The 12,739-nt window shown below is 44.1% G+C and overlaps 1 protein-coding gene across 4 annotated transcripts in view; it reads right to left on the bottom strand.

The window, feature by feature from the left end:
- Positions 1-12,739, bottom strand: part of ZNF536 (zinc finger protein 536) — a 353,231-nt gene that overhangs the window by 26,871 nt on the left and 313,621 nt on the right. The gene's annotated exons all lie outside the window — the stretch shown is intronic.

The following is a 12,739-nucleotide window of genomic DNA, read 5'->3' as shown; positions in this document are numbered from 1 at the left end:
AGCTACAGCCTCCTGACTAGGAGGAGAGCCCACCTTCGGTGCTGCACGTCCGGACGGGGAAGGCCACTGCACAATGTGAACACAGTTACAGAGACGTATGTGCTGGTGCAAGGAAATGGGACAGGTGAAGTACACTGGGCTTGGTATATGATAAAATATATGACATTTCTGACAGTATATTTTACCACTTGAACGTCCTGGATAGTTCAGATCTAGGTTCATGCATATGTGTAATAGCCTAGAATGCCTGCAGTGAAATGCACCTCCAGACTTTGAAGAGATGCATTGGTAGACAGGACAGGAGCCGGACAAGTCATTAGAAAGGACCACAGCACCAAAGTGGCACATGCCACCCAGCCCGATCTAAGAGCAAATTCTTGTTTGGGCTTCAGCTGACACAGGTATTGCTGTAGTCATCACTAAAAGGCCATCATTTGCTTGGAGGCAAAATGCAGCAAGTGCTCTTCTGTCCTTTTCTGTGCAATGCGAGACAGCAAAACCACCTTGGCTACCATGCTGACAATCTCATGTCAGATGCCAGCACCTTCCAGTCCTGAGTACGGATCTCTTCCCCTGCTCTGAAACCTGCCACTGGGCATGCTTTCTGTTCCAAGCATTCCTCCCCGGGAGGGGCAGGCAGGAGATGCTCACCATTTATTTTAATACCCATAAAGGTTTCCAGCAACACAGTCTCCTGAGAAGATGCACAAGTTTTATACAATACAACAACAGAAGAAGCAACTATTCATCTTCCTTTTGTCACCCACTGAGGCTTTTGGGGGAACTCCTCAGGCAGAACCAAGCTTACACCAAACAAAAATAATTGCAAAAAGCTAATACAAGGCTATTCGATTTGAGTGAATCTACTAAAATTTAAGGAAAGATACAACTTTGAGCCAGACTGTTCTGTCCGTCCATCAAATAGCTTACAGAAAGGAATAATGCTGTCACCAGAAACAACACTGTCTCCTCAAGCTGTACCCAAGGGAGGAGCTGGACCCCACAGGAGGTCTGGAGCATCTACCCACTGCGCAGGAGAGCTGTAGGCCACCACTGCAGGTGCTGAGAAACTCATAAGGTCCCAGTGTCACTTGCCCAGACTGGTCCCCCCTGGGCTGCACAGCTTCCAAAGGAGCAGGGATGATAATGGCTCTTCCTCCACTCATATTTTCCCTATTCCCAGAGACATTGCAGAGGGAGACTTTCATTGCTTCCCCCCTTTCACTTTTTATTTTTTTTTCCTTTCCTTTCCTTACCCTCTTATCTACTCCCAGGTAAGATCTCTGGTCCCTTTGGATTGTGCTTTATACCAGGTAGATACAGGATGAGCTTGGAAAGTTGGTCAATAGAACAGCTCTTTGCTTGTAATGTTAATTTCAGTCCTACAAACTTTCCCCTGATTTGCCCAGAGACATGGCAGATATCTTTAAGAGCCTCATGCCTCTTTGGTTTACCTCTTAGTAATGTTGGAAGCGTATCTTTTAGGAGCATTATGAGAATTAATTAGTAAATGTTTCCAAAACTGTTAGGCAAGTGTATACATTATTTTTCTCTTCATGCAGTCTATTTCCTTGTGATGTACTCTGGAGCCAGAAGCCAGGATTCCTCTGTGGCATCTGAAGAGGATGTGTTGGAGGCTGTGGATCAATTACCTGCTATGATTTGAAAGCCATAAGGCTCCTTGGACAGCTCCCGCAGTGCCAACTCTCTCTGCAAGCGGGGACATGGTGCCCACGTATGGCAGCTGACACGCAGAGCTGGTATCCTACTTACTAAACCAAGCCTATGCCAGAAGCAGTGACGGACTGACAGCCCAGCATCAGGGTGATGCTGAGACAGCCCTGGCAGCTGACTGGCTTGAAAGGGAGACACGTTTCTATGTGTTCCTGTGCACTTGCTGCTAACAGTCATGTTCGAGCTCAGGATTGTGAGGTTTCTAGCCATTAGTCGACTGAAAGCAAAAGGGCTTCTTTTAACAGCAGAAAACTTCTTATCCATCACCTGTCTCCTTTGTTTTCCTGCACTATCCAAACTGTTTCTCCTTAAGATGCCTTAAAACCAGGGTTTCCTCCTGTCAAAAGCATTATACAGACTTCTGAGCAGTTGGCAATTATAATTCTAGTGATGGTTTCCCTGCTTTTTTGGGCAAATGAACAAATTGCACTTTGGTTTCCAATACTATCATACTTAGTCTGCTCTTGATTGCATGCAGGATGCGTAGTTACATTAAAAATTAATATCTAGTTTTAATATGTTTTCCAGGGTCTTCTACAAGACAACTTTTTCCTTTGGCAACCTCAACACCCATAAAACCCAGACACTCTTTTCACAGCAGTAATCTTTCCTTGAAAATATGAAGTGCTATTTCTTCTGAGATTGTATGTTAGCTAAAGGAAATGTGCTATGCACTTGGGGATTGATTAACGTGAAGTGTAAAAAGAAAGAGAAGTTTCTTTTCCTTAGGATTTTTTTTTTTTTTTTCAGTAGAAAAATTGGGCTCTAAACGTCCAGCTGAAAACCTGATTGGAAACAGAAATTCCAGCTCAGAAGTATTCTGTGATGACTCACAAGCACAATAGTTTAGTGCCTATTGCTTCCAGTTCCCTTCTGATGGCCAATTTCCATATGTGGACCACCAGGACTGGGATCAGAGTTGCCTTCTTTTGGGAGTATTTTCATTATTGGCAGGACATTCACCAGCACCAGATCCACAAACTGAATCAAGAGGAGAAAATGTGGGAAGTAGAATAAAGTGCTGTATGGGGAAAAGCAGATTGAGACGTCCTGACATACCGGAGGAATAAAAATCACCTCTCTGGATATGTTTGATATATCTGTGATAAGTCCCTGTCTTGGGATGCACTCTGTAGGAGAGGGAATTAAACATCATATCAAACAAATCAAAACCCCACTATAATGCATTTATTTCCTGAATCTCATGTTCTGAGAGCCGGTTTCTTGATTTGCAGGGACCTGACTCACAATACTGGATTTCTTGAGGTTGGCAATGACACATGCACCTAAATCTCCTTCCTCCCTACCTAGGTCAGCTATCGAAAGGAGGCCCTGGAGGACAGCAAAGTCATAGCAACCCAAGCAACAGCTCTCACAAGCATCATCAGGAGCACTTCTGAATTGTGACATTTCCGTTTTGGGCAGTCTGAGATATTATTTGTAAAAGGATCTTTAGTAAAAATAACTACAAACCCAAAAACTTCCATAAAATCAATTATAGTAGCACATTTTCAATCAGCCAGAATAAAAAGTAATGTTAACATTTACGTTCAACATCAAGGACCTCACTACGTCTGCTCAGTCCAGAAAGTGCAGATAAAGAGAGATGGCCAACTTCATCTTGCTCAACAGTCAATTAACAATCTGATGAACGAGACATAGCCTCTGGTTTTGTAGGTCACGTGACTATTTTTCTTTGCCATACAATCTATGCTATTAATTCAAACCCAGTATTTCCTTATGGATTTAACGACGAGATATGGTAACTCATCACTCACCTGCTCTGTGCACGAGGCAGTTACTACACCATATAGCCATTACCCATTCAGCTTTCCCTATAGAAAATGCTTAAACATCATATAATGTAACTTTGTTGGAAATGCAACACGCAAAGACAGCACCATCAGAGGTGGTGGCTGAGAACCACCTGCCACAGCGGACACCAGGGCAGCAGCTTTGCCTGGGAGCCTTTACCAGCGCGGAATCCCTGTGCTTATGCCTGGGAGATGCTCTGCCCACTGTGGTGACACAGTCCCTGCCAGCGTGGAGCCAGCCACCGGCATGGCACCACTGGTGGGAAACAAGGCATGGGGAGAGACCCCAGTCCTGCCACCCCCAGAGGTCAGGATTGACGCTTCTTTACTGCTTCTGAGGTCACCTTGGCACGCACACATACACACACACACACACACGAAAAGATAGGAGAAGTCCCTTTGGAATGATAGCTTTTACTCCATGTTTAATCTTGAATTTTTACCACTTGAAAAATATAATTTCAGTGGCTCACTCTGCCCATCACCAGGGGTGGGAGCCTCACAGTGCCTGTCCTGGCTCCTGTGCTGGCTTAGCCAACCGTCCCAATGCCACTGTTCATCACCACAGTGACTCGGCACATGGACTCCTGTCTATTGAAATGAGGAGGTGCCTTGCAAACTCCTTTCACACAAAGAATTCATTCATATCATTTCCTACCAGCTGCTTCCAGATGTGTTGATGAATTGGACATAAAAAGCTCCCTTAATGTATCTCACAGTGAATTACTCTTCTACATAATAGTAGTCTGAACCTGTGCAAGACCTGTAAATAAGGCATTCCTGCTTAGCTCCTCCCTTGTCACTTGAAATCACATGAAGTTTGGGGTTTTATCACAATATTGCTGTCTTTTGAAAAGAGACCCATCATTATGATTTGTTTGGGATATTTCTCTCCATTTGGTATGTGGAGTTTGTTACAATTGTTTATTACTTCTACAAAATGCCTCATATTATGAAGAACAATTCTTACGTATTTCACGCCATTAAATTAACCATGGAAAACATTTACATATGTCTGGCAAGAAACTTTTGTGAACAGATTCCAGTTAAGTCCTAGTTATAAGAACTTTATGTGCAATAAAGTCCTCAAAAATATTAAAAATCATATTTAAAGCATTCTCATAAAATGTATATTGAGAAAAGACAAGTTTAATTCTCAAAGGCTCCATTATTGAAGCAAAAATTAATATTTGTACTGTTTCTAAATTGGAATAAAATTGCAAGGATGCAAACACTATCCTATATCATAATCTATAAACCAGTCACAAATGTTAAATCAACTGTAAAAATGATTTAAAATCTACATGACTAATTTTATTAAACTGATTTAAAATCACATTTGTGCTACCTTCATTTATTAACTGTATTTCAGACAACATTGTGTTTATAATGGATTTGCATGAATACAGATATATATGGAGAAGAAACTGTCTGTTAAAAGGGACAAGACCTTTCCTCTTCTGTGCATGTTTTCTTAGCACATGCTTGTGGTAAACAGAAACATATAAATTAAAGATGTAGAGGCCTTGTTAGGTTCTGCAGTCAATTCTCTGCAATTTTATGGTTGTTCTCTTCAGTTTGCTTATTCATAACACAATGATTTTTGTTCTTTGTTCCAAGCTTAGAAAGTACTACACAAATATTAATTAATATCTGTAAAGCTGTAACCATTTCTAGTATCATTCTGGCTTCTTGCAGATGGGAGAATTGTGGGCTGTGGTTTCCATTCCGCTCTAGCACAGATCCAACTAAATCAACAAAGTTATTTCTGGTTTATTTTGGTGAAGCCAATTAGAATCAGCAGCTGATCTCAGGATAGATAAGAAGGAGTTATACGAAAATTTTAGGGAGCTCACAAGCTGTTGTTGGCTTTCCAATTATTATTTCAGTATCTTGGGAGTTAATCCCATCGCATGCTCCTCCTCAAGCACCAAGCCTCAGGAACAGGCACTGCACTGATGTGGTCCATCACCCCAGGGATGCCCCAGTCAGCGGCAGGGCAAGGAGCCGCTATAGGATGCCAGGTCCCTGAGGTACAAAACCACTAACCATGGGAAACTTCTAAAAAACAATAGTCACTATTTTAATAACAAAATGTACCTTTAAACTTTGCAGATGGGGGAGTTACAATATAAGTGCTCTTCATATCCAGATTAGAATAAGACATAGACTGGAAAAGCATACCTTTGCCTAAGAAATAAAGGGTTATTTCACTGTGGGTTTTCTATTTCTAAATAAAGAATTTTCAAAAACAAAGAAAAAGCTGTGGTGCTTTGGAGCCTGATGATAGGCACATACATGGTGCCCCTGATGTTCTGGGGGTGAGGGTCTGTCCTCCCCACGAGCTGCTGGTGTCTTGGCTGGGTGGTGGCCCCGGGAGGTGACACGGCTCCCTGCCTGATGTTGGTGGCTGAGAACCTCTACTGCCACCATCCAGCAGCACCGAAATAAGTGGAAGTTTTCTAAGTGTTTATTAAAGAAAGAGATGCAAAGTCTTCTCATTCTTCCTTCCAAACATCAGGAATTACGATACCACGGGAACAGGGAAAATCAGAATGTCATACTCTCCACAGGGCAAGATATTTGTGTGTTTGGGTTTTTTCTCCCTTCAGTGTATCCCTAATTTAAAGCGTATGTCCCTTCACAAAGAAAACAATTTCTTGCTGTCATACCATGAGACATTACAAAAACATTAGGGATAATTCATGTGCAATTTAAAACAGACCCCACAGAGCAACTGGTGGTCTAATGACAGCACACCACTCTGTGACACCACAGGTCTAGGAATGGTCCTTTGGCCCCAGCAGCCCCCAGAGAGGGGTGTGGAGACATCATGTTCGCTGCTGAGAAAGGGAATGCTGCAATATTTGCCTTTTTTGCTGCATGACCAATTACCAGTAGCCCTTGAAAGCACTCAGCTGAAGCCCTTACTCCACCGGAGGGGCTGGTGGGTGAAGTCTGAGCCTCCCCCATCCCTCCCACGCTGTCCCACATGGAACCACTCCAGGGAGAGGATGGAGGGCTTTTGCGGCAGGGCTTGGTGCGTGCTGCCAGAAGTGTGGTGGGAAAGTGCCGCTGAGATGCTTCATCTTCACCATCTCTCTGCCAGCAGGGTGGGGACTGGCCAGCAGGAATCACCGTCATGCCCCATCCGAGGGGGTTCTCACCTCCACCCTCTGCAGGGACATGACCAGCCCCAGCTGGTCCCAAGCAGATGGGAAGGAGCCCTCTGAGGGATAGCAGTAGGGTTGGGCGTTGGTCGAGGTTCAAGACCATAGTCCTAAGACGGACCCTTAGCATCAGGGTTAATGCTCCCCCTTTGCTCTGCCCTGCTTCTCCCTTGGCCTCCATGCCTGCGCTTTGTGCTGTGAGCTCTTCCAGCAGCGCACACGTGCTCGACACGAAGGCATGAACCACCTCCATCAAAACAAATTTTCTAGAGATTTGGCTGAATAAAGCCATCCAAGTGAAACACTGCTGGACCTGTCTATGCCCTATTGGAGGACAAAAAAGACCAGCATCGCATCTGTCTTCTTAAAACTGCAAATTTCAGCAATCGTTTCTTTCAAGCATTATCTCCTCACCAGCACATAGTGACCTTAGACATAAGGAACAATCAGCAGGATTCATGCAGATAAATATTCTAATGCTCTCTCTCTTAGAGATGCTGCAAACATGTTTGCAAGACAGACACAGTTACTGCTCCTTCAAGACTCCGTATGACCTTTAACATCATTTTCCGCAAAAGTTAATTTCTGTGATTAATGCAATATACTAAAACCCATAAATCTGATCATTTGAAGGATTCAAATTAGGAATTATTGACAGCTGATAGAACAGAAGTGCAGAGATGAGGCAGATTTTCTCATCTGTCCATCTAAATGTTGGAATATGTATTGATTAAAATATGACATGGTATAGAACCCACCATAAATCTAAAATCTATTAGATTAACACGGGCATTCAATTAACATAAAATGACAACCTAAGAGAAAAGCCTTGAATGTCGGCCTGTCTCAATTTGTAATATTTTAACTCACCTATCTGGGCAAGTTTTGAGGTAAACAGAGACGTGTGCCTGGTTTCACCTTGGCTTGGCACCTGCGGGTGTAAACTGGACCCTTGGGTGAATGAAGCCCAGTGCACTGAGGTTGCTCTCTGGTTTTCCAATTGAAAATACTCAAACGCTGCAGCTGAGCATAGAGTACAAAATTGTACCCATGACAATAAGGCCACCATTTTCAAAAATGACCTGTTTAGTGTCTTCATTATAAATGAATCCCCTGGACCTAGAAAGTCCCTTCTATTTGAAGTTACTTCAGCAATTATCCCTTCCATCAAAAAGCTGAAATATCACTAGACACAACAAGAACATCAACAGCAGAGTGATCTTCCCAGGTAGAAACCATGGAAACGACACGCACGTGAAACAGGAAAGCCCTTCTCTGAGCAGCAACCCCAAGCAACTCTCAGCCCTTACATGTGTTACTCAGTAACATCCAGCTGCGGAAACCTCTGGATTGTACAAGTGCAGATTTTATTCCACTGGGTCCATAAAAATTTTGTTAGGAAGTTCAGAAATGCCTTTGTACTGCCTAGACCAAAGTATGCTGCCTAAAGCACCAAGAAGAGATAGCTTGAAATAAATAAACAGATTTTGAGCTTTCTATTGCCTACTCAAAATGATTAAGCCAGTGGAGTAATGTGGGAAAATAAATGCCACACAAATGGCCCGATGCTATGAACACAGGGAAGGCTTGCCCTCACACTTGCTTGGCAACATTGCTGAATGGATTTCCTTTGCACAGCACATAAACCAAGCTCAGTGAGGAGGTGCAAGTTTTTCTTGATGTGTAACTGCTTGAGACCGGGAGTCGTCTCGTGGGGTAGGCGGGGAAGTGCGAGAGGACCACTGGGATTTGGGTCGGAATATTGCAGGAACCAAGGTTCAGGCTTGATTCTCACGTTTGTGGTATCATTTGATTTTAGCTGGAGTCAGAACTGCTCATGCTCAAAACAAACTCTCAAGGACTTTTTGTAAGTCTGGGAAACCCTGCCCCCATGACAAACTGTCAGATATTACCTAAATGCCTAGTTTCCATGCCCTGGCTTGGGGCACTTCTCTGTGCAGAAAGGCACGTTCCTCTGCCCGTACCGGCTCAAGGTTGCCCTCGAGCTGCTGAAAGCCTTAAATTAATCCTATAGCCCCTGTCCCCAGCTGCTCCGCTATGGCAGCATCATTCCCGACGCAGCTGCAGTTAAGCTGGCTGAGCCCGTCTGTTCCTTTCTCCTTCTGGCCAACTCATCCTATCAGAACCACCTTTTGCCAGCCTTATTCTTTCCAGTAATCAATAATTACCTTTCTCTGCTCCCACTGATGACTTCTGGAAGGGGTAGCCTTATGTCACTGTAGCAATGAAACCATAATCTGTGCTCTAATGAGTATTTTTCTAGGGCTCACAATTGCAAATGGGAAAGTGTTAACCCAAAGTCCCTGCAGAAGTTGACAGGGAAAGTCTGTCTGGCTGGAGCTATACACAAGTGGTGAATTCTCCCAAGAACGAAATTACTATGTATTATTAGCCTGCATATTATGTTCACATTTTAAAAGATACTAATTTTCTCTCTTTCTCTCCTTTTCTCCAAAGTACCACTATTTAGGACTATAGATTCATAATTGCTCAGGGAAGCCATTGTCCGTGTTCTCTTAATATGTCCATTATATTTAATCTATCCTCAAGCCTCTATTCAAATGCAACCTGCTAATATTTTTATTACAAAACTCCATATTTTCTGTGAAGCCAACTTTCATATTACATCTTCCCACCAAAAAGAAACTCAAGCTTTCAACTAAGAACGTTGCAAACCAGCAGTATGTGAAACAAGCAAGCTCAAAACATTTGCATATGGATTTGTTACATGTTCAATTTTTTTATACTGTTTACTTGTAACAATTTTCAACAGCTGATTGAAAATTTACAGTTCTGAACTGAAAAAGCAGGGTTTTGCTCAAAAGAAATGTGCAAGATTTCAACAATTCTTCCAACAGCAATCCATTTGTTCACACTCAGCAATTCAACCTAATTGGCTTTCTCCACCGCAATGAGTAGAGAGGAAAAAAAATGTTGTTTAATGGACAAGAATTTCAGACAAAGGAACAAGGTTGTTGGAAATCCCCTAATCTACTGAACGGGACCAGCAGCAAAGTGTCAAAAAGGCTGCTCTGGTGCAGGTCAGGGATGCTGTGAGCTGCAGATGTGCCAGAGGAAAGCCCGATGTAGCGAGACTGCCAGCCTCATCCCAGGCGCAGCTGGTTCAGCCTCTACAAATACGATCTGCTGAAGTGCTCAAACTTCTGCATGTTTTCATAAATCAAACTAAACGCATCCAGGGTTGGGGGTTTTTTTTTCTCCTTTCTCTTCTACTTTTATGCTTAAAGGAGGCCAAGAACTGAGTGAGCGCATAATTATTATAAATGGAATCTGAATTGTGGCCTCACCCCCAGAAAATGGGGGCTTCTCGAGATTAATTGGAAAAGCAAAGAAAATAACCCACTTCAGCTCAAACTGTTTCTGAAGTGCCATGGTAAGCTCCATACGATATGAATACATAACCCCCGTATGATAAATATATGGAACCGATGCTTTTAATGTGTCAGGAGAAGAAAATGTGGTTCATCAAGGAATGAAGCCACTCAAGGTGTGCAAAGAGCATCCCTGCCTGTCACTGCACTGGGTCCAGACCCTGTATGCTGCCACTGGGACAGATCCTTGTCCCAGTGGCACCAGCAGAAACCCAAAATGCCTCTGCCAGTGACGTCCCCAGGGCAGGCAGCCCGTGTGCCCCGAGTGCACCCACCCCAGGAGCCAGGCAGTGTGCAGCACCCAGATCATGCAGGGCTGTATTTCCACTTCTTGCCCACTCCCCAGTGGATCCCAACTCTCTCCCAGAACTTCTTTCCGTCACTGAATGCTCTGAAGCACACTGCGACAACTGACACCCAATATTTTGGTGTCACCTGCCGTGACACCTGTCAAAGGTGTGAAATCGTATTGCGGTTTCAACTACGTTACTAAGCAAAATAACTGCAGCTAATTGAATAAACAAGCAAAAATGTCGCGCAAACAACTCATTTACTGGTAATACAATACCCGTTCTGACCAAGTGCCTTCTGGGCAAATCAGCGGGATAGACAAGAGGCTGAAATAAGAAATGAATGTGATCTCTTCACAGGGACTTTGGCAGCAGAGCCACAGTGGGGTACGCTGACTCTCTGTACAATAGCAGCTGAAAACTCAGGAGAATGTTCTCCTTTGGAAAGAGACAGACGCCGACCAAAACAGAGATCCTAACAGGTTTGAGTAGTTACACTGCAATGTCTACTAGCAGCCCAGGATGCACTCTGCTTTTGTGCCCTCAGCAAGAGGAGCTCCCTGGCAGAGCTGCATCCAACGGGCCGATTACGGCACCCTGTACCCCAAGGATGAACGCACGTATTTCTCACAATGCACTGACATCAGAGCAAAAGGAAAACACATGCCCAGTATATAATCCCACTTTACTCTGGTGAAAATGCATCATTACTTTCCACCTAGAAAGACCTGCTATGAGTTACAGTAATTAGGAGAAGAAAGATGGATAGGGAATCTCCCTGCGATTCTGTATTCTCTTAGCTCTAACAGTGCTATTTGTAGCTTCAAATGGAGCACCACTTTGCTGTTAGGTAGTGGTTAAGACAGACATACAGGACTTTCACAGCAAAGATAGCAGGAATCAATTGTTTCACCTTCTGAAGTGGGAAATACTAGTGACGAAATTACTGCACATCGGTGACACTCTGTGGCTTTGGAGGCTCCAGGTTACTGCAAAAAAACCCAGCACTCAAGAACCTGGAGCACTCTTGCATTTCACTGATATACCTGAGTGTTAAACATGGGACCTGGTGGAATTCAAAGACACATAAGAAGTAAGATACTACCTACAAGGAGTAATGCAACCTACAAGAAAGTAGCATTAGCATCAACATCTCCAGTGGCACTTGGTGGGGACTGTGCCCACCTGGGCTGGGTTAGCTCACGTATCGCCCCTCCCCACCTCGCCTGATAATGGCTCTGGGGAAAGCACACAAATACCCCAGTGCTGGGGAAGGAAAAAGCTGGCTGTAGTAAGTACGCACCTTTGACTCATTTCTTATCAAAAGAGAGCTGAGCAAGAAGAGCAGCTGAAACCCATCAGGCCAGCAGTGTTGCAGAAGGCCTGGCTGTGGTCAGATGGCCATGGGCACCCTACGCAGAGGGGGCTTCTGCCACCCCAGCGGGTGGCAGCGAAATTGCCCACAGCTCCACGAGGTCGGCCCCAACAGGTCTGGGAAAGGGAATCAAAGAAGACCTGTGGGTCTGCGATGCTAACAAGGATATATTTTTGTATTTAACACTGTATTGCCTCCTCTGGCTGTCTATAGCTGCATAGCCCCATGCTGGGGGGGGAAGCAAGATGAGGAGAGAAGGGAAAATGAGTGAGCGAGCTGCAGCACCACGGTCTCGCAGAGCGCCGGGAAGCAGGCTTGTGGGGGAAAGGGGGATGCCCAGGAAAAAAGCATCATCCCTTGTCTGCAGTGTCTCTGGGTTTACAAAGACCACCTAAAGCTGAGCTGGCTGGTGCACAGGGATGAGCTCAGCTCCTGACGGAAAGGTGAGACATCATACTTTGTGTATAGACCCAACTGCACTAACTTCCATCAGTATTGGATTTAATTTGAATGATGTTAACAGTCTCTCAAACCCTTCGGAAGAGATGTAGTGTAATGTCTGCAACATACACTAATGCTGGAAAAAAAAATGACATGCTATTGTGTGTTCAGACATCCATAGTATTTACTATTTGTTTGGAATTTTATGGAGTTGGGAAGACAGATGGAATTTTTTTGCTAGAGCAATGCAAATGATAGCAACATTACTGGATGCCTTGTAGGAAATCTCAGTGCAATAGCAAAGCCTCTGGATGCAAACTGTAAATTAAAATTAAGCTTTTCCATTGAAGAAGCAGGAACTAGGTTGAGTATGGCTTTTTGTGATCTCACAGAGAGTGAACACTGAGCTTAAACACTGTCCCAGCACACCAGCTGCGAGGGCGAGAGGGGTGAGCATAGGGCACAGCACAGAACGGCTGGTCTGAAACAACTGGGAGGGAAA

This window comes from Falco cherrug, chromosome 14 (genome assembly GCF_023634085.1).
Source record: "Falco cherrug isolate bFalChe1 chromosome 14, bFalChe1.pri, whole genome shotgun sequence".
Lineage (NCBI taxonomy): Eukaryota > Metazoa > Chordata > Aves > Falconiformes > Falconidae > Falco > Falco cherrug.
The sequence above is the reverse complement of the archived record's forward strand: the minus strand, read 5'-3'. Positions and strand labels throughout refer to the sequence as shown.